Source organism: Dermacentor albipictus, chromosome 1 (assembly GCF_038994185.2).
Source record: "Dermacentor albipictus isolate Rhodes 1998 colony chromosome 1, USDA_Dalb.pri_finalv2, whole genome shotgun sequence".
In the NCBI taxonomy this organism is placed as follows: Eukaryota; Metazoa; Arthropoda; class Arachnida; order Ixodida; family Ixodidae; genus Dermacentor; species Dermacentor albipictus.
Genome location: NC_091821.1, coordinates 113493476 through 113512712, shown reverse-complemented (window position 1 = coordinate 113512712; position 19237 = coordinate 113493476). Strand labels below are relative to the sequence as shown.

At 43.7% G+C, this 19237-nt stretch overlaps 1 protein-coding gene across 11 annotated transcripts in view; it reads left to right on the top strand.

The window, feature by feature from the left end:
• Positions 1–19237, top strand: part of LOC139049454 (tachykinin-like peptides receptor 99D) — an 880050-nt gene that overhangs the window by 649660 nt on the left and 211153 nt on the right. Inside the window, exon 1 of one of the 11 annotated variants that reach the window (XM_070524926.1) lies at positions 11060–11192. The exons of the other annotated variants lie outside the window; for them this stretch is intronic. The gene's annotated coding sequence lies outside the window, so the exon portion shown is untranslated. Of the gene's footprint in view, positions 1–11059; positions 11193–19237 lie in introns of those variants that run through there. 11 annotated transcript variants of the gene reach the window in all.

The window sequence follows — 19237 nt, the reverse complement described above, 5'->3', positions numbered from 1 at the left end:
ACTGAGCTATGTCTCATGCTCGGTTGTGGTAGTCGGAAGTTCAAATCCTCCCCCCTTTTCTTTTTTTTTTTTGACGATGGTATATCTGCCCATGACATCCTCCAGTGCACTACATCTCCAGGCTTGCAGTGGCGCCTGACACCGGCGAAAGAGGCCGAGAGCGAGTGGGGCTATACTAATCGAGGTACAACTGAATTAGGAAAGCCCACTAAGCTTGAACAAAGACACTCCATCACCAGAACAGGAATTGGCCTCCCTGGTGCAGTATTCGGCCACAACCTCCTTAATGAAATGATCTCAATGAACCAACGACCCTCAGTCCCCAGTAGCTGCGGAGCAACTGACCAAGGCGGCGGTCAGACTTGCAACACAGCAGAGGGTGCTAAGAATATCTGGGTCCGGACAGGCCGCCAATGGAAACTAACCCCTGCAACGTTTAACACCTGAACCCTCTCGAGTGAGGCTAGCTTAGCAGGACTTTTCGAAGAACTATCAGACATTGTTTCGGATATTATCGGCCTTAGTGAAATTGGAAGAACTGGTGAGGCTTACACATTGCTAAATAACGCCCATGTCCTCTGCTATAGAGGCCTCCCGGATAAGAAGCAATACGGGGTAGGATTCCTAATCCATAAAGACATAGCGGGCAACATTGACGAATTCTACAGCATCAACGAGAGGGTAGCAGTAGTAGTAATCAAACTCAATAAAAAGTATAGATTAAAGGTAGTACAAGCCTATGCTCTAATGAATATGTTGAATTAGCGTTGAGCAAAGTGCAAACGTGGTATACAGTAGTAATGGGGGACTTCAATGCCAAAGGGGGTGGGGGAAGCAGGCGGGTGAACAGGCAATTGGCAACTACGGTGTCGATTCTAGAAACGCTAGAGGAGAGATTCTGGTAGAATTCGCAGAAAGGAATAAACTGAGAATAATGAACACTTTCTTCAGGAAACGTAGCAACAGAAAATTGACCTGGAAAAGCCAAAATGGTGTAACAAGAAATGAAATTGACTTCATACTTTCTGCTGATCCCAGCATAGTGCAAGGTGTAGTAGTGATAGGTTAGTGAGGGCTAGGATTCACCTCGATTTGAAGGGCGAAAGAGTTCAATTGGTCAAGAAGAAACAGGTCAACGTAGAGCCAGTAAGGGTAAAAGCAGACAAATTTAGGCTTGTACTTGCAAACAAATATGCAGCCTTAGAACATAGAGATGATGATGATGACATAGAGGTATTGAATGAAACTGTAACGAGGCTGGCTTCAGAGGCAGCAATTGATGTGGGAGGCAAGGCACCAAGGCAACCAGTAGGCAAGCTCTCCCAAGTAACAAAGGATCTAATAAAGAAACGACAAAGAATGAAAATGTCCAACTCAAGAGATAAGACAGAATTCACGGAACTGTCAAAACTGATCCACAAGGTGAAAGTGAGGGATATTCTAAACTATAACGTGAGATAGACTTAAGAAGCCCTAAAAAATGGACGCAGCATGAAATCATTGAGAAAGAAACTTGGCATAGGATAAATCAAGATTTATGCCCTGAAAGATAAGCAGGGTAATATCATCAGCAATCTCGAATATATAATAAAAGAAGTGGAAAAATTCTATACTGAACTTTACAGTACCCAGAGGACTGAGGAGCACTCTATTCGAAAAAACCTAATGAAAAGTATACAGAAAGTCCTATAACTAGAGATGAGGTCAGAAAGGCCTTGCATGGCATAAAACTGGGAAAGCGGCAGGAGAGGATGGAATGACAGTCTGGCGGCTCTCTATACGAAGTGTCTATCGACTGCTAGGGTTCCAGGAAACTGGAAGAATGCAAACATTATACTAATCCACAAAAAGGGCGACGTTAAAGAACTAAAAAAATATAGGCCCATTAGCTTACTCTCAGTGTTATATATAAAGTATTTACCAAAACAATCTCCAATATAATACGGACAACACTGTACTTTAGTCAAACAAGGGAACAGGCGGGCTCCAGGAAAGGTTACTCTACGATGGATTACATCCATGTCATTAACCAGGTTATCGAGAAATCTGCAGAGTACAATAAGCCTCTCTATATGGCTTCCATATATTACGAAAAAAGCATTTGATTCAGTTGAGATACCAGCAGTCATCGAGGTATTGCGTAATTAAGGAGTACAGACCGCTTACGTAAATACCGTGGAAAATATCTACACAGATTCCACAGCCACCTTAATTCTACACAAGAAAAGGGGGAAGATACCTGCACAAGAAAAGGGGGAAGATACTGGAGAGGTTTCTCCAGTGAATAGCACTGGAGAAACCTCTCCAGTGCTATTCACTGCTTGCTTAGAAGTATTCAAGCTATTTAACTGTGAAGGCTTAGGAGTAAAGATCGACGCGATTACCTCAACAACCTTCGGTTTGCGATGACATTGTTCTATTCAGCAGCAATGCAGACGAGTTACAGGAAATGATGATGATGATGGTGATGATGCATTTCTCTTTTCGGGCAAATAATGTCTGTCTCTTCGAGTAGAAAACTCATGGACAAGAATTGTGCTATCTGCCAGAGACACTTTAAAAAATTTGAATGTGTTCGCTGGAACACCCGGTATATATATGTGACGCTTGATTGTTATTCACTTGTACCTGCATCAAACAAATCGCGTCTACAGGTGCCAGCCAGTTATCGGGTTTATCTCGATCAAATTTATTATTATTATTATTATTATTATTATTATTATTATTATTATTATTATTATTATTATTATTATTATTATTATTAAACAGGAATAAGCTGACACCGAAGCATGGTGTCCGCGACTCCTTGCGAAAAATGAGAACACTGCAATTCAGTTATTGACTGCGAGTCCCAACACACAAATGTTTCGCATATTTTCAAAAATGTACAGGTAAAACTAACTCTTTGAGAACGCACATTGTTCTGCTTACGGGCATGTTTACAGATGTTCGCAGCCAACTAAGAGGAGGTACAACGCCAGAATAAGTGTTGTGAAAGTGAATAATAGCAGACAAAACCCGCACAAAGTTGTCAAAAAGCAAGAAAAAGGATTGCGCGGAGAGAGGTTGTTTCTAAACACGCACTCGAACACGCTCGCATGCACGTAATACCATACGTGCCGCTCGGACCACACGTCTTCGCCATTGACAAAATTTGTTATATTCACTTTCGTGCATATTCCATCTGTACACACTAACACTAACGCGGAATATCGATGATTTCTTTCCGAAAACTCTCTCAGAAAAACTAAAGCGTAATCATGAAGGAGACGTGTTCTTCATGGCTCCAAGAACCGTTCATAGGCTCTGAACCAATCTAGTTATTTCGTACACCAGTCGCCTTCTTGGTTCAACGTTTTACGGTGCTCTAAAGGAACTGAGCAGGTGCGTAGCCGGGGGGCTTATGGTTTTTCAGCCCCCCCCCCCCCCCCCCCCCCCCCCCCCCCCCCCCCCCCCCCCCCCCCCCCCCACTCCCGAAATCTTTTCGTGCTGTCCATCCACCGCTCACCAAAGCAATCCCCCGGCGCCGGTAATCATTCTGTATTTTCACTAAAATGTCTTTTTCACACTCGAAAAAACATTTCGCCACAAACATTGCGAACTCGGGCTGGATTTTGCGGCAACGCCCATGCACCGGAAGTCACATAAAGCAAGCAGCCCCATCCGAGTACAAAGTTTCAAGGGCGTTTTGATGGCAAACGTGGTCACCCCGGCATCTCGCGGAGACCGCGTAACCTACGGAGCGCACGCATGTCAATTCCGAAACTTTATGGGTATGAAGTTCTCATAAACTTTTGATGCTAAAGGTGCATTGGCATTTCCCAAGTTGTGTTTTAGACTTTCAATTGCGGAGCTTTCGGGCTTTTAATGTTGTTATAAACATTTGACGCCAAAGCTGCTTTTCTAAAGTCGTACATCGGAACATACAACGAGACAAGCCAATTCTACAAACTATCAGACAAGTTGACAAAGCAGGCAGCGAGGTCCGATGAGACGAAGCGTTGCGGTGGTTCATTTGTGCCGTCATGTCACACAAAAATATGAAGATTTTTTTTTTTACTTACGCGAAAGCATATATATCAAGACACTAAAGTCAGCAATGGTAACTATGTTCTTATTTATTTTTCTACTTTGACTTTTATTCACGAGTACACATTGAGCCTCCTCATTTTTTTTTGTTCTCGCTACCCTACCCGCGGGCTGCCAGAGCAAACCAGAGCGCATGCGTTTTTCTCGTGTTGCCCCGTCCACCGCGCGGCGCATTTTGATGCGCGTTCGGTTTTCTCTGGCTGAGTGTATTTTCACCTGGCAGAGTTTTGGACGCTTTCTGGATAGGAGACGAGAAAAAGAAACAATGGTCGTTCGCCGCCATCACTGTGGGGACTCGACGGATTGCATCGCGTTCGCTGGAGCGCAACCTCTCCGGAAAGTCTTGTCTCGCAGGTGTAGGATACCGAGTAGTATGCGTAAGGTTTTCGGGGGCCCAGGCCTCTCACGTTTTCTTCGATATTTCCATGGAATTATCATGCACCATATGCACCCCACCAAATTCTCAAACTTATGCCGATATTGTGATGTACCAGACACCCTCCAACACAAGGTGTCGGTGGCCCCACACCACGAGAAAGACAGTCAAGACGATGCCTCAGAACCGCTACAAGCGTTCAAAGAAATGTGGGAGGCAATGTTAAAGGCACAGAGCCTGGAATATCAGCGAAGTCTGGTGGACCGGGCCCGGGCTGAGGCATTAGCCAACGGCTTTCTGGACTAAGAGAGCCGCCCACCTATAGGACGAAGAAAGAACACTTTTTCGCTGTTTCCCACAATAAACGTTCATTCCTCCTCATTCCTCTTTCAGTAGCGACATTAGGTGCCCAAAATAGGCATTCGATTGTGGCCAAGATACTTTCCTTTGCGCTTTTTTTCATTTCGGCACCCCCGCCCACCTAAAGGAAAAAAAAGACATTGTTGAGGCGCAGCGAATGGTCGCATGGTGAAAGTTCGATTTTGTTACTTCTTTTGCGGAAAGTAATGGACCACTGGACAATTTAGTTGCAGGACACTCTTATATTATTGCGGTAGCAATTATATGGACACTCCAGGCGCATTCCTGTCATCGCCCTCCTGTTCTGTATAAAGTCAAAGGGCGATAACATCGTGACCGCTCGCCGTATGCTGTGTGTGCAGCAGGGGGGGAAGAGGGGGGGAGGTGCCATGGTTGAATCGATGATGGTGGCTCAGTCTTGTGTGCGCAAAAGTGAAAAGCGGGAAGGAAGCGCACCGCCTTCCGTCGCACGTGATACATCGGGGGGAGTGGATGGAAAGGGGGCGCGATCTAGGATTCTGTGAATCTGTGATCGCGTAACATGTTTATTTGCCTTGTTTGACGCATTATGTACAGTGACTTTTTCATAGATACGTAGATTTATTGGAGACTTATACGTATATTTAAATATCTTGTTGCGGCGTTTTGTGTACACGTGCAGTGAACTTTGTTCCCAGTGACACTTGTTTGCCCTTTATCAAGCTGTAGCTTCGCATATGTACATTCCATTGTATCTTCGCATTTCTAACGTACGAGGGCGAGTCAAATGAAAGTGAGCCTACCCACCCCACGCAATAATGGTTGGGTTTATTATCGGCGAGTCATGCGCGTAGCATACAGGCATCTCTCATTTACAAAAGTGACGTGCAGGTGTGAGAATAAATGTTCTTTATTGCTCTCATACACTGGGTTAAACATGATTGCGTGACGTAATGCACCCTCCAAAAGTTGAGCAGCGTGGTGCGGTGACGTTTCTGACAGCTGAAGGTGTTTCCTAAAAAGAAATTAGTCGCCGTATGGCTGCCGTGTACGTTCAACATTGCATATTCATTGGCCACTATGAAGCGTTGGAGCAAACGGTTTAAAGAAGGACGTGAAAGTTGCAAAGACGATCCAAGAGCGGGCCAAAGCCACGGTGCAATCACCCCCAACAAAATTGCAAAGGTTGATGAGGTGATGAGACAAGAACGGAGGATAAGCATCGATGAACTGGCAGAGCGTGTGAACGACTGCCACTGTTCGATTCACGCCATAATTCATGAACATCTCGGTTATCCGCTCTTGTGTGCGCAATGGATGCCCAAGATTTTGAAACCCCGCCAGAAGACGGAGAAGTTCGGCGCTACCTTGACTCATCTGATCCGGTATGAGAATGAGGGTGACAATTTCTTGTCGGCAATTGTAATCGGGGACGAACCATGGCGTCACTCCTAAGAGCCTGAAACACGACATCAAAGCTTACAATGGAAACATTCGAATTCACCATCCCCAAGAAAGCAAAGGCCCTCATTTTGCGCCGGAAAGGTGTTGACTTTTTTTTCGATCGTCAGGGGCAATTACTGATAGAATTTGCTAAATCTTGAAAGACTATCAATTGTTTCCGATTTTGTGAAACGCCGGATCAGCTGCATGTCGCAATCAAGAACAAACGACGTGGAAAATTGACGAATGGGTTCATCTTGTCCCACCTCAGAGCCCGTCCCCGTGTCGCTGATGTGGGTAATGCAAAACTGGCAAAGTTCAATTGGGAAACGCTGCAACATTTGCCATACAGCTTAGACCTGTCGCTGTGCGACTTCCACATTTTGGGGAAACTGAACAAACAGCTCAAGGGAAACAGATTCGTGTCGTACGATCACGTGAAAGATTCACTTGCAGACTTTTTGAAGCAGCAACCCAAGGGAATCACGTGACTCGTTCGTCAATGGGACAAATGTCTAAATGCTCAAGGAGACTATTTTAAATAAAGTACCCCGTTTTACATATTCACTGACTCGCTCTCGTATATTTTGCAGAACTTCTGCTTTTTATACGTGCTCTCTGTTGCGACTACAATTTCGGTGCAATTACTCACGGTACACGACCGGTGACAGCTGCTCCTGCGTAATACATTGGAAGAAATGACAGCGTAATTGAGATTTTTCACTGGCCGTTGCATGTGTAGAAGAATGTAAACAATGTTCTTCATTGACAAAGTTTCATTAACATATTTGTCCTCAACTTGTTCACTTCATGGCCTTTCCATTTTTCATATCAGCGGCATGCACTGCTTAGCTGGTTTCGAACTGATATAGTTCTAAAGTTCGTGTGATATTTTCTTTACATATTAAATCAACAAAACATGGAAGCATTGATATCAGTTATTCTGGGCACTATTTTTGGCACATACGGGTATATTCCTTATGAAAAAATACATATTTTACTTCTTTTGACAGCACGTAGCGTTCAAGAATTCGTTTGCAGCATCTTTGGCAATGGCAATACAATTATTCATGTTTTTGATCCCTCGACAAATTGTTTAAGAGGAAGCTTTAGCTCGGGCCCAACTCCGACGCGGCCTATTCAAATACATGTAAAACACAGCAACGCTTTCCTGAGATAACATCTGGATCGCTTTTAAGGAAATTTGTTGTATTTGAGAAAGAAAGTTGAATTCTATAGTGACTGTTGGAAGTGAAATTTCGATTTAGGGCCTGAATTCTGTTTAAAGTGTTTTGAAAATTTTGAAATTTCGAGAAATATAGAAGTACGACGTTTACAAATGAATAGCTCTCCATCGAGAACAGATATCGCGCTTCTGTAAACGCTATCTACTATAACAGTCAAAGCGGACATATTTGGTTTGTCAATTTGTATCTTACTTGAATTGGTTACGTTGTGTGCAAGGGTTCTGCAAAAGCTGTATTTCCATAATAAAATTTTTTTAGATTCATGTGTAATATATCAATTTTTCCCGCCGTAGATGTACTATTAGATGCAATTCACAGAGTTGTGATAACGTTTTTCTTTGTTGAGTTACAGAGTTTTAAACTTCATAGTTTAGTTTGCTCAAAATTGGTGATTTTTGCCAATTTTTAATAAAGAATCTACAACGTAAATGAAAAATTCAAAACAAGCAGTCGCTAGAATTTAAGTTTTCTTTTAATGCAACAAACTTCGTGAAATTTGGTGCAGTGGTTGCCGAGAAAAAGGAATGCTCCTTCTACATGTGTTAAGCACCCGAGCTAAAGCTTCCCCTTAATGAGGAGGCCGAGCTGCAAGGCGAGCCCCCCCCCACGAACGATATTTCTGGCTACGCCACTGTAACTGAGGGCATGTCCTCATCTGGTCTTGCCACATACAACCTGGTTTTAGCGAGGCTAACTCGATGTAGCAACTCCTTGGTCATTAGTTTGCTGTATTCGGTCGTGTAACGGTACAGTTTTTTATGTCGCACTTGCTACACTGCCGTTCTGGCTCCATACATTGCGTTGTTTTGTAATCTAAAAAAAAACATGACGCTGGAATAGGTTTGTTGCTCAAGGTTTTCCTTCACCAGTTAGCTTGTTCGCTGGTTAGTTAGTTAGTTAGTTAGTTAGTTAGTTAGTTAGTTAGTTTGTTTGTTTGTTTGTTTGTTTGTTTGTTTGTTTGTTTGTTTGTTTGTTTACTCACAATGCATGAAGGCATTACACCAATCAGTAGTACAAGTGAGATGTATAGAATAAGAGAAAATTAGTGATTCTGCAATATTAGCTAACACTGCGTAGATAGACAAAAATGAGGTGCCAAAGGAGGTTAACGGGAAAACAAACATCCAGTTTGCTACCTTGCACTTCGCCAGAGGGAAGGCGAGGCAGAAAAATGTGAAGAGCCGGAAAGGTAAGCATATGCATGCACAAAGAGAGAGAGAGGGGGGGGGGCAGTGTGGGCACACATACACAAACAAAAACGTGTGCGTTTTAGTGCGCAAAACGAATGACATGGAGATTATTCATCCGGGAAGGTTATTCCAGTCCTCCGAAATCGACTGAACGAATTTGTGAGCCCTTGTGGATGCAACACTCTCATTATATTCGGCACCAATGCGGCCTAGTACTGTGCCGGTAATGTTAATTAATTAATTATGGGGTTTTACGTGCCAAAACCACTTTCTGATTATGAGGCACACCGTAGTGGAGGACTCCGGAAATTTCGACCACCAGGGGTTCTTTAACGTGCACCTAAATCTAAGTACACGAGTGTTTTCGCCCCCATCGAAATGCGGCCGCCGTGGCCGGCATTCGATCCCGCGACCTCGTGCTCAGCAGCCTAACACCATAGCCACTGAGCAACCGCGGCGGGTACCGGTAATGTGCAATGTCCTGTTAAGATTTGAAGGGGTGTGAACTCCGATATAGTGATAGAAGGAAAGAGATTCTAGAATCGGTGTTTCTGAGAAGAAACCAAGGATAGGCGAATGCCGCTCGTGTTACGCGAGTTGGGTGCAGCATCACTTTATGAAACAGCATTGGCATTATCCGTAATAATTTCGCGATATTTGACGCAGTCGTCAGCAAATAAGAAACGCAGTCCGTAATGATGTCCATATCTATTGAGAACTGTGGCGCACTTAAAACGGACGCATTTGGTATTGCAAGGTGAACGGATTTAGAAAAATGTTGTTCACTGCACAAACTGCAAGTGCCTAATAACTAGGTCCTCGAGCTTGCCGAGGAGTCGCGCATCTATAATTAGTTTGCTTAGTTTGTTAAGTAGTATATTGTGGCACACTTTAACTGTTGAGAGTAATCAAGAAAATGCAGCCAGCCAAGGATTAAAGGTCCGAAATTAGATCAAGTTCCTTAGTGAAGGAGGGCGACTTAGTTTCGCAAGAAACTTATTTACGAAAGCTGCGTTCTGCAAATAAAGCCAAACAAAAAAGAAACAAAACAAAATCATGAGATTGAGTCAGCTGTGACGACAAACTGTGTTCGAGTACTTCACAGACGATGCTAGTAAACGAAATAGGGCGGGGATCGTGCAGTGAATGCTTTGACTGGACTTGTGGAGTGGGCTGGACCACCTGCCGAATATTCCAGTCCGAAGGACGGCGGTGGGTGTGGAGCGACTGCTCAGATGTTTGGGAAAAAATCAACGACGAGTACAAAACAGTGCTCCTTGAGAACTTCGCATTAATTTGGGGTGCATGTGTGCTGGCTGAAATCTTTAGCAATTGCATTACCTTAGGAACGCCACACTGTTCGGCATCATCAGATGTCATGAAAGCTCATGGAAGCTTTAATGTTGCCAGAACTTACGATCTCGTATTCGCAGCTCTTCTTGAGTGGGAAATATGGAGTGGTGCAACAGTGGTGTTGCATTGCTTTCTGCCTATAAGGACGACTTTCAGATGAAATAAGCGTGATGTTTTACGCTCAGCTAAATAAACAAATATATATTTTTTTCTAAACTGAAACAAAAGGAATTCGGCCTAAGTGGAATAAATGACACCGCTTTCCCAAATAGAGACGTCCCGCTATATGCATGACACTTCATGTGGCGCTATAGATGTGTCTAATAGCGGGGGCAAAAAGTTTCTCTCAATAATTATTACAGTGCACATTATTCTTGCCTTGCTGACTTCTTTTTGTTTGCATTTTTATCTTTCGATGTACATATTCGTGTTAGGTTCTGCTGGGCCGCGCAATTTCATGATCGTCGTCATTATCGTAATCATCACTATGTTTTGCCGTGGTCAAATGTTCTTTATTCCCACCCGGCGTTACGAGAACAGGCATTTATTTCAAGTGCTTGGAGCTCTTACTTTCAGTCGTCCCTTTACAATCTACATTCGGTCGCATTTTATTAAATTAAAGAGGCACTCCAGGCGAATTTTCGCCGTCGTTGTCCAAGTGCGATAAGATCCTATCGCAGCCTACGCGCCGCATGCTGTAGGTGCGACGAAAAACGTGCGAGTTGCCCCAGAAGTGTGGTGGCTCGATGTGAGGAGCCTTCCTGCTCGCCCAGTGTTGCGCGCGCAAGGGGCAGTGTGTGCGGGAAAGGAAGGCGCGAGAGCGGGCGTCTCTTCTTCCAGCACTTCCGTTGCTGCTCATGGCTTAGCACCGCGCGCCCGAGCTTGGAAGTAATCCAGCTGCGCAAACTGCAAACGTTGGTGAGCCGAGATGGCTGATGGGTTTGTGGGTGCTGTCCTCTCCCGCGCTTACTGTCTGAGGTCGCGAAATCATGTTTCGGACGCGTGTTTAAGCGAGAGGCAGCGCGAAGCGTTCGCTCGCCGCTGCTGCCGCTCTTTATCCCGTCAGCGTTGTCACAGTGAGTGTCCGCGTTTATCGAGTGTGCTCTGTTCATGTTTGCCTGTGCGCGCGTGACATCATACTGGATAATCTAATTGGTAAGTGAATGTTTCTTGCGATTTACACGGCCGACGACTCTATGAACTTTACTTTGTGTAGTTGTCCGACGCTTTGCTATCGCTATCGATGCATCGCCTTTCGGGTATTAGTCTGACTTTTTTTCTGTTAACACGAGTTGTACTTACTCTAACGTATACCTGGAGCGTATGAGCATGAAAAAGAAATCCGTCCTTAAAAAAAGATTGGCAGCAGCTTGGACAGACGAGGCTCACTTCGCGTGCAGGCGTCTTGACCTCTACGCCATGGATGCGGTGTGAGGGTTGCGTGGCAAACCTGTCATGTCGTTAAATGGTCATATCACTTGAGACATAGTTTTCAGCGTTTCATACTTACCCCAACTCAAGTTATACTTTTCTTATGATTCAGATAAACCCGAAAACTGAGCTACACAAAACAATACAAAATACCGCTATCGCTGAGCAATAAGGAGTTAGCCATCAAGTGCACCAGGGATGCACTGAAAGATAGGATATTAAGATATACAAAAGTCAAACGAGTAAGAATATTTGGCAACCTGACCACCGCAGAATACAGTGACGTTAAGCGCTGCCGAAAGGCAGTGATGTCTGTAGGGAGTAAGCTGAAAGCGTTGGTTACCTTCCACCAACAAAAGAAGCAGCTACATTTCTCAAGCGGGAAATCGGACACATTGATAGTTGGTTGTTATGCAACTCCGCACAAAACCTCTCCCGTGCCAAACGCCGAACATGTAAGCCTGCAAAAGCACGACATCTCGAACGTGTCATCAATGCAGATATTTAGTTGGATGCGAGCCAGCTTCATTGCGTTGCGAGAGTGATCAAAGTAGTAACTAGCACGACCTCGGCTGTGTATTATTTAGCGCTAATATATCTGGTGGTGTGAAATTGTGATGCAGATGCATAATAACTGAGTGAAATCTTCAGCTGAACAGATAAAACATTCAAAGGTGGTAAGTTACAAAGCAACGAGTTTATAAGCTGCGAGTGAAAAAAACATCCGTCCACTTCAAAGGCAGGCACGTCGCTGCAAATTATGGAAGAATCCGCACTTTTTTTCTTCCGACAGATATTTTCCTTCCATATGCACTAGGAGTATTTCTTTTTCTTTCGAAGTCCGTCCTCATTCCTTTTCAAATGGCTTGAGCCTAGCACATTTGTGGGTGTGAAAATTTTAATGCAAACAGCATTCTTGGTATTGTCAGACCAGTTTTCTTTCTGGCTTTCTAGCGTTACACCTATTCCACCGAAATCTTGGACATTCCCAGAGATAGTGCAGTCTAAAATTGTGCGCCCATCTCGAAGGTTGTGAATTCTAAAAAGGTGGGTCGTGGTTATGTGTCACTGGATATGTTCCCCTGCGGCCACTGGGCATCTTCCGCTCTTCAGTGAACCTCTTTGACACCAACTTGGGTCAGTGTGTATGTGCAACTGTAGGTATGTGCAGACTTCATGGCAGCGCCGCCAGAAGGCGCGGCGTGACTAGACAGAAGTGCGAAAGCGGAGCCCGACACGCCTCATACATGTGACACGTTTCGTCTATTCGCATTCTAGCATACTCATCGTAGATGAGTTCTGTCCGATTTTTCCCTCTAATTTTTTTTTGCCTGAAATCGACATGTTAGATGCAAATAAAGGATCTAAAGGTCAGGCATCAGAGTTAGTGAGCCTTTGACGCCCCTTTGACAAAAGTTAGCCATGCTAAGTTCGCAAAGCAGTGAATGGGCGACTGTATGGGCTGGGCACATACTGGGCTTGAGATTTCCACAAGGTATGGCGAATGACCCAGTTCGTCACGAAATTCACGTTTCACATTATTATCATGTTTAACGCCTTTCAAAAAACGTTGTCTTTCAGGGTTTTTCTTACATATATATATATATATATATATATATATATATATATATATATATATATATATATATATATATATATATATATATATATACTGTTGCTTTCCGCGTGTTTTTATTGATTATTGATTCCGCCCTTGATTATTTGCTGCCGTTTTTGGATGCCCAAAGACAAACTTTGCGTGCTGCATTAAGCCGACTGGATGACAGAGCACACAGAAGAAACTGCGACCATTGACTGGTCGCAGCCACGGCACCCCCGAAAATTCCGCCAGCGCCCTGCTGCACGCTTTAATGGCGGCTGGGCTCTGCAACGCCCCTTGAATGCACGGTGAACACTGTTGTGCGTCTGTGCGGATCACTTAGTAATGCTTTCCTTTTCCATTTCCTTTTTTCCTTTTCTTCCCGCTTTGCGATCCACTAGTGCAAGGTAGCAAACCAGTACAGCTTCGTTAACCTCCCTGCCTCTCCTTTTCTCTCTCTCTCTCTCTCTCTCTCTCTCTCTCTCTCTCTCTCTCTCTCCCTCTCTCTCTATGTCTATGTCTCTCTTTTATTGAGCAGACAAAAACACATTACATTGTGAACATACCCTCATTTGCACATGCTTTTCCTCAAGTTGCTCGCTCTCATTACGTATCGCCTCGTGGCACAGGCAAAGCAGTAATGACATCGTTATGCCTTAAGCTATAACAAAACAAAATTTTTCTGTTCTTAACGATGCTACTTTATTTGCTTCCTCCTGAATTCGTAATGGAATGTGCAGCCTATCCCACCGCCACCCCCACCCCCCTTAAAGAAATATGCAAGATTGCCTAAGCCTATGGGTGCTTCTCATGGATCGAGGAGTAATGAAAAGGAGCACTTCAACTAACCTAGTGTGCATGTGAACCTTCATCAGTGGCAGCGGAGGTCGTCAGATGGAGCCAGACCTCGTCCTTTAAAAGTAAACCTAGCGAAACCACCAAAACCACGCTAGAGGGATTCATTTAGGGGCTCCTGGTTCGGTTTGCGGGTCGGATGCAGTTAAATACACTCGATCGTTTGCTCTCTGAAGGAGTCTGCAAGGAGTCGATGTTCAAAGGATATGTTATTGCTTTCTCCAGAATTTCGTAAGCTTCACCTAATGATAGCGCAACGTTAAGAATGCCGAATGGTTCAGGGTTATCAGTTAACCATGCAGATGACGAAAAACAAGTTAAGCGTTATCGCCTAAAAAGCATTTTGCACTGAAGCTTTCTTTCATCGCTTATAAAGTTTAGGCTTTTATGAACAATGAACCACAAACAATAATATAAAGTAGTTATCAGGTCCAATTAAACGCAAGTGGCCCAAGGGCCCATGGTCGGTAACACGACGAAAAGAAACTTATTTCGCTGTCAGAAAGGTATATTTGTGTTCTGCCACTTGCCGATGTCCAGTCAGAAAAGGACCATTTGGATTGCTGCAATTGAGGATATGGAGGGAAACAGTGCGTTATATTGTCAAATAATGTCGAATTCTCGTTTGGTAAGATAGGATTTTACTGTGCTACGAGTGCAATGTTTCGTTCTTCTTGCTTTTGCAAAATTTGCCACCCGGATAACATATATGCATTTGCAAAATAAACAAAAATATAAGATCGCTCAACAGCAGGTCTAAATCTAGGGAGATTTTCATATTCTTGAATGTCGCGGAATTTCAGTGTTAAAGTCATGGTCTCGCTAGAAATAGAAAGCTTCTTTTTTCTCTCTCTCGTTTGCTTGTTTTAGCCGGCCGTTCTTTTTTTTTTATAACTTCTGTTTGCTTAAAGAGGAGTAGCGGGCATCTCCCTTGATGCCAATTTCTCCTGCACACACACTTGATTAAAAAGAAAGAGAAAGTAATTCAAAGCAGTACGTTACTACATAGACAGCTTGGGACGAAAGAAGTGCTCCTTTCTACATGAACTATAAACGCCAGATATGTGTAGCACTGTACAGATAGCTCGGGCTAGATTGCGTACCATGAAATTCACATCTTTTCCCTCCCATAATGGTTGTTGCGGGAATCATTTGGGTATTCTTTTATCTTACATTGCTCCTGCAATATGGTCTGTTCTGGCCGCCCCACCTGTGCTCAGTGAGTGCCAAAGTAATTATCATGTTTAATTACTGTAATCAGGCATATAAAAAATTATGCGTAACCGCTAGGCGTCCGAGAAAAGGAAGGAACATACGCATTCACATTCAAGTTAATGAAATAGTTACAGTGCCACACGCTTTTGACGTTCCTGTTAATGGCACGCTCCCGAAATTCCTTTGTTATTGCCGCCCACAAAGAAAGCTAAAGTTCATTAGCTGTTGAGGAAAATGGAAAACTCATTTAAATCATCCTGTCACCCACAAAGCTAGGATTTTCATTTACAGTGCTCGGTGAAGTGATTACGGCATTTGCGTTTTATTTTCTGCCAAAGCCTCATTAGCAGTGGTTGAAAACGTTCGCTGCATTCTCTCCCGCAATCAAGTTCTTGCAATCGTTAGCCTTTATCCTGCCACACGTGAACCTGTTCACTTATCATTGGATCTGCGTTTCGTAAAAAAAAAGTTCATATTGTTTCAATTGTTGCCTATCTTGTCGTCACTCTTGAATTCTAATGCACTAATTTTCCTTAAAGCAGTGTTATATCTTATTGCTTCTCGGGAGGTTTGGAGGGGTCTCGGAACTCTAAATCCTGCTCTCGCAATGAAGACGAAACACTCATTGAATAATTGTAAGCCCTAACTGTACCTTTAATGTATCTCTGCTGGATAAGGTTTTACCGTAATTGACTAGAAATTACCAAGTCTGCACCGCGGGCTCGACAATTTCACCGATAACGTTCCTAGACTTTTCCTAGAGCTTTCGGTGGGCACCGGTGTGTCCTAGCACTGGTTACCATTTTGTTCGCTCAGCTAATGCTGATATTTTTCGAAAAGAAAGCAAGAAAAAAAAAGAACCACGTTGAGAGATGACATGATCGTATACAACGTCAATTAAAGCGTCGGTGAACACCTAAGAATGAAGATATATGGTAAAAACGAAAACTTACAAGTAACTGTTTCGTAATGCCTGTCTTCTCCGGTTTGTGCCCCATTGTGTTTTTTTTTTGCTTTTTTTTGCATGCTTAATTACTGGCTTAGAAGAGATGCTATGCGAAATACCCGCTTAATTATTAATATATATATACTCTAACATTTGTAAAGAAATGCCAAGGTTCATTATACCGCCACCGTAGCACGAAAGATGCTAGCACTTTTCGCAACCCATCGCACGCTTTGCCTACTTTTACTGAAGGTAGACGCAACGAATATATAGTCACGCGAAGGCTCTGTCTTAATCGTGATTGTGCGGAATGCGCGTACCGGCGCGCGTGCGTGTCTAAACGATTAGTTCAAGGATCTCTAAAGGCACATTCCTCATTGCTCCGCGACCTTCTTTTCTAATTACATCATCACATCAAACGGTTCCTGACGGGATGATTTATCGCATAGCGTCAAGTGCGGCGAATTAGGCACCTTCCAACAAAGGAATTAGAAGTCCACGTCAACGTGCAGTGTGCGCTTTCCAATCTCATTTTTATTAGTACGTTCACCTAAGAAGGGCAGCTGCAACAAGAGCACAGAAAAATGGGCCAATTAGCGACGAAAGGAAAGTTATGTCAGAATGCAGCATGTAATGTGTAGATGGCGAAAACAGCGGCAAATACAAGAGGCCGTGAGTATACGCGCATGTTGGCTACACGATGTCTATATATATATATATATATATATATATATATATATATATATATATATATATATATATATATATATATATATATATATATATATATATATATATATAGAGAGAGAGAGAGAGAGAGAGAGAGAGAGAGAGAGAAACGAGAATAAGGTAACGTTGGGGGCCAAATTTGAATAATCCTGACACAAGAAGGCAACAAAGACGCCAAGGAGAACATAGGGGAAATCCCTCGTACTTACTAAATGAATTAAAGAAATTATAACTGAATGAAAGTGAAAGTGAAAGGAAATGAAAAAAAAACTGGCCACACATGGGATACGAGCCCACGTCGTCGCATTACGTGTGCGACGCCCTTACCAATTGAGCTACCACCGGCGCCATTTTCCCATCCACTTTTTGGGGTATTTATGTTTTACGACTAGAACTAGCCCTGGGAGTGGGAGTGTTAGCCGGCCCCATTCCTTTAATTCAATCAGTAAGTACAAGTAAGTTCCCTTATATTGTCCTTGCTTGGTGTCTTTTTGTTGGCGTCTTACGATATATATATATATATATATATATATATATAGTCACGAGCATATAAAGCCACAGGCAACGAATGCGCGGAAAGCACAGGGGTAATTAGCTCTGGTTGGCACTGCAATGTAGAAGTATTGCAAGTGCCCTTTATGGCCCTCAGTCCCGTACTATTAAAGTGAGGTGTGCCCGTGTGCTTCGGGAGGCGCATCATTGAAGCAGCGCTAGCATTCAATTTAATATCGCTTTCTGCTTCTTCCTTTCAGGACTCGCACTAACGTGCATACTACTAAGCTGCCATGTCCACATTCCCGTCCCAAAGCGTAAACAATCGAAATGACCAGCTCTTAATAGCCGTCTGTTTGGGCTCAGGTTTTCATGTGCTGATTTTCCGTGGCCTATTTCTTGCCCTCTCCGTGGCGTGCCTGCCGAATGGCCTATCTTTCTCAGATTATGCACGTCATGAAAACGCGTGCATCCCGACCTATATGTTATACTGCCAGTTTGGGACCTTTGCGTCCCATTTGGCGACTGTTGGGCAACTGCGGCTAGGCAGTGGGGAGTCGATGTATGTCAGACCTCCACAACGGATGTCGACGTAAATGGAAGCAGCCTCTTGTGGCCTTAGACGACGAGGACCTCTGTGTGGCGCCTTCGAGAAAACCAACGTTCTTTCGGCCTTTGTTCGAGCAGCGTCATTTACCTTATACTCTAGACTCGGCAGCTTTGATGGCTTCGTTTGTCCAAAGCTAATGATCAGACGGACAGCGAACCGCTCAGAATTTTAAATATTGTTGTTGGTTACCAGGTAAGCGATCGACGGCTCTGCTTTTGCGAACTTGCTTGCGCAGAGGATGCCTATTGGTTTAGGTATGGGTACTGAGGTATAGGTATAGGCAGTGGCGTAGCTAGGTCGTCTGGCACCCAGGGCCCATAGGTCTCCTGTCGCTTCCCCCCCCCCCCCGCCCCAGAGTGTAGTCAGGAAGGCGAGGATATCGAAAATTCCGGGGAAGGGATTGATGTTTCAGCCCCAACACAGCCGCCTTGGATACCGCGCATGTCCCCTCCACCCCCCCCCCCCCCCCAGAATTCGCTTTCGTTCCCAGAGATCGCGAATGCAGGTATACACGCTGTTTTATTTTCTGCTCCAAATAACACAGGGTGCTGCACTAATAACTTGTGATAAGAGCATTTGCACATCTGTTGTCGCATGTAAGGTTTGGCGGCCAATATAGATGCGGCATCGTGGAAAATATGGCTCACAAGTAAAGTAAGAAAATATTTCATTAAAGTTCTAATTAGCGATTTTAGAGGCAGTATTGCATTTGAGAAATTGAAGCCCGACAGACATATGTTGCCCAACAACAGCTTCACAGAAATCGTCGCAGGTACTACGGCGTGTAGTACTTTGGTTACGGGCTGCTCTGGACCCAAACGAAAAATTAAATAGCGCGTCAGTGACGTTGACCTCCCCACCCTATTAGAAAACGCTACCTGCTTCCTTGCTGCGCGGGCGCCAATGCTATGACAATTACGAGTTGTCCTCATTCTGCTCCATAAAGCTTTTCTTTATTTGCTGCTATTGGCAAACGTCATTATCCGAGCTGGGGTACTGTCACAAGGTTCTGAACGGAATAGAGCACGCTTCGAGACGATTTCTGGCGTCACCAGGCAAAAGAGATAGATAGATAGATAGATAGATAGATAGATAGATAGATAGATAGATAGATAGATAGATAGATAGATAGATAGATAGATAGATAGATAGATAGATAGATAGATAGATAGATAGATAGATAGATAGATAGATAGATAGATAGATAGATAGATAGATAGATAGATAGATAGATAGATAGATAGATAGATAGATAGATAGATAGATAGATAGATAGATAGATAGATAGATAGATAGATAGATAAAAGGACGCCATCACCCGT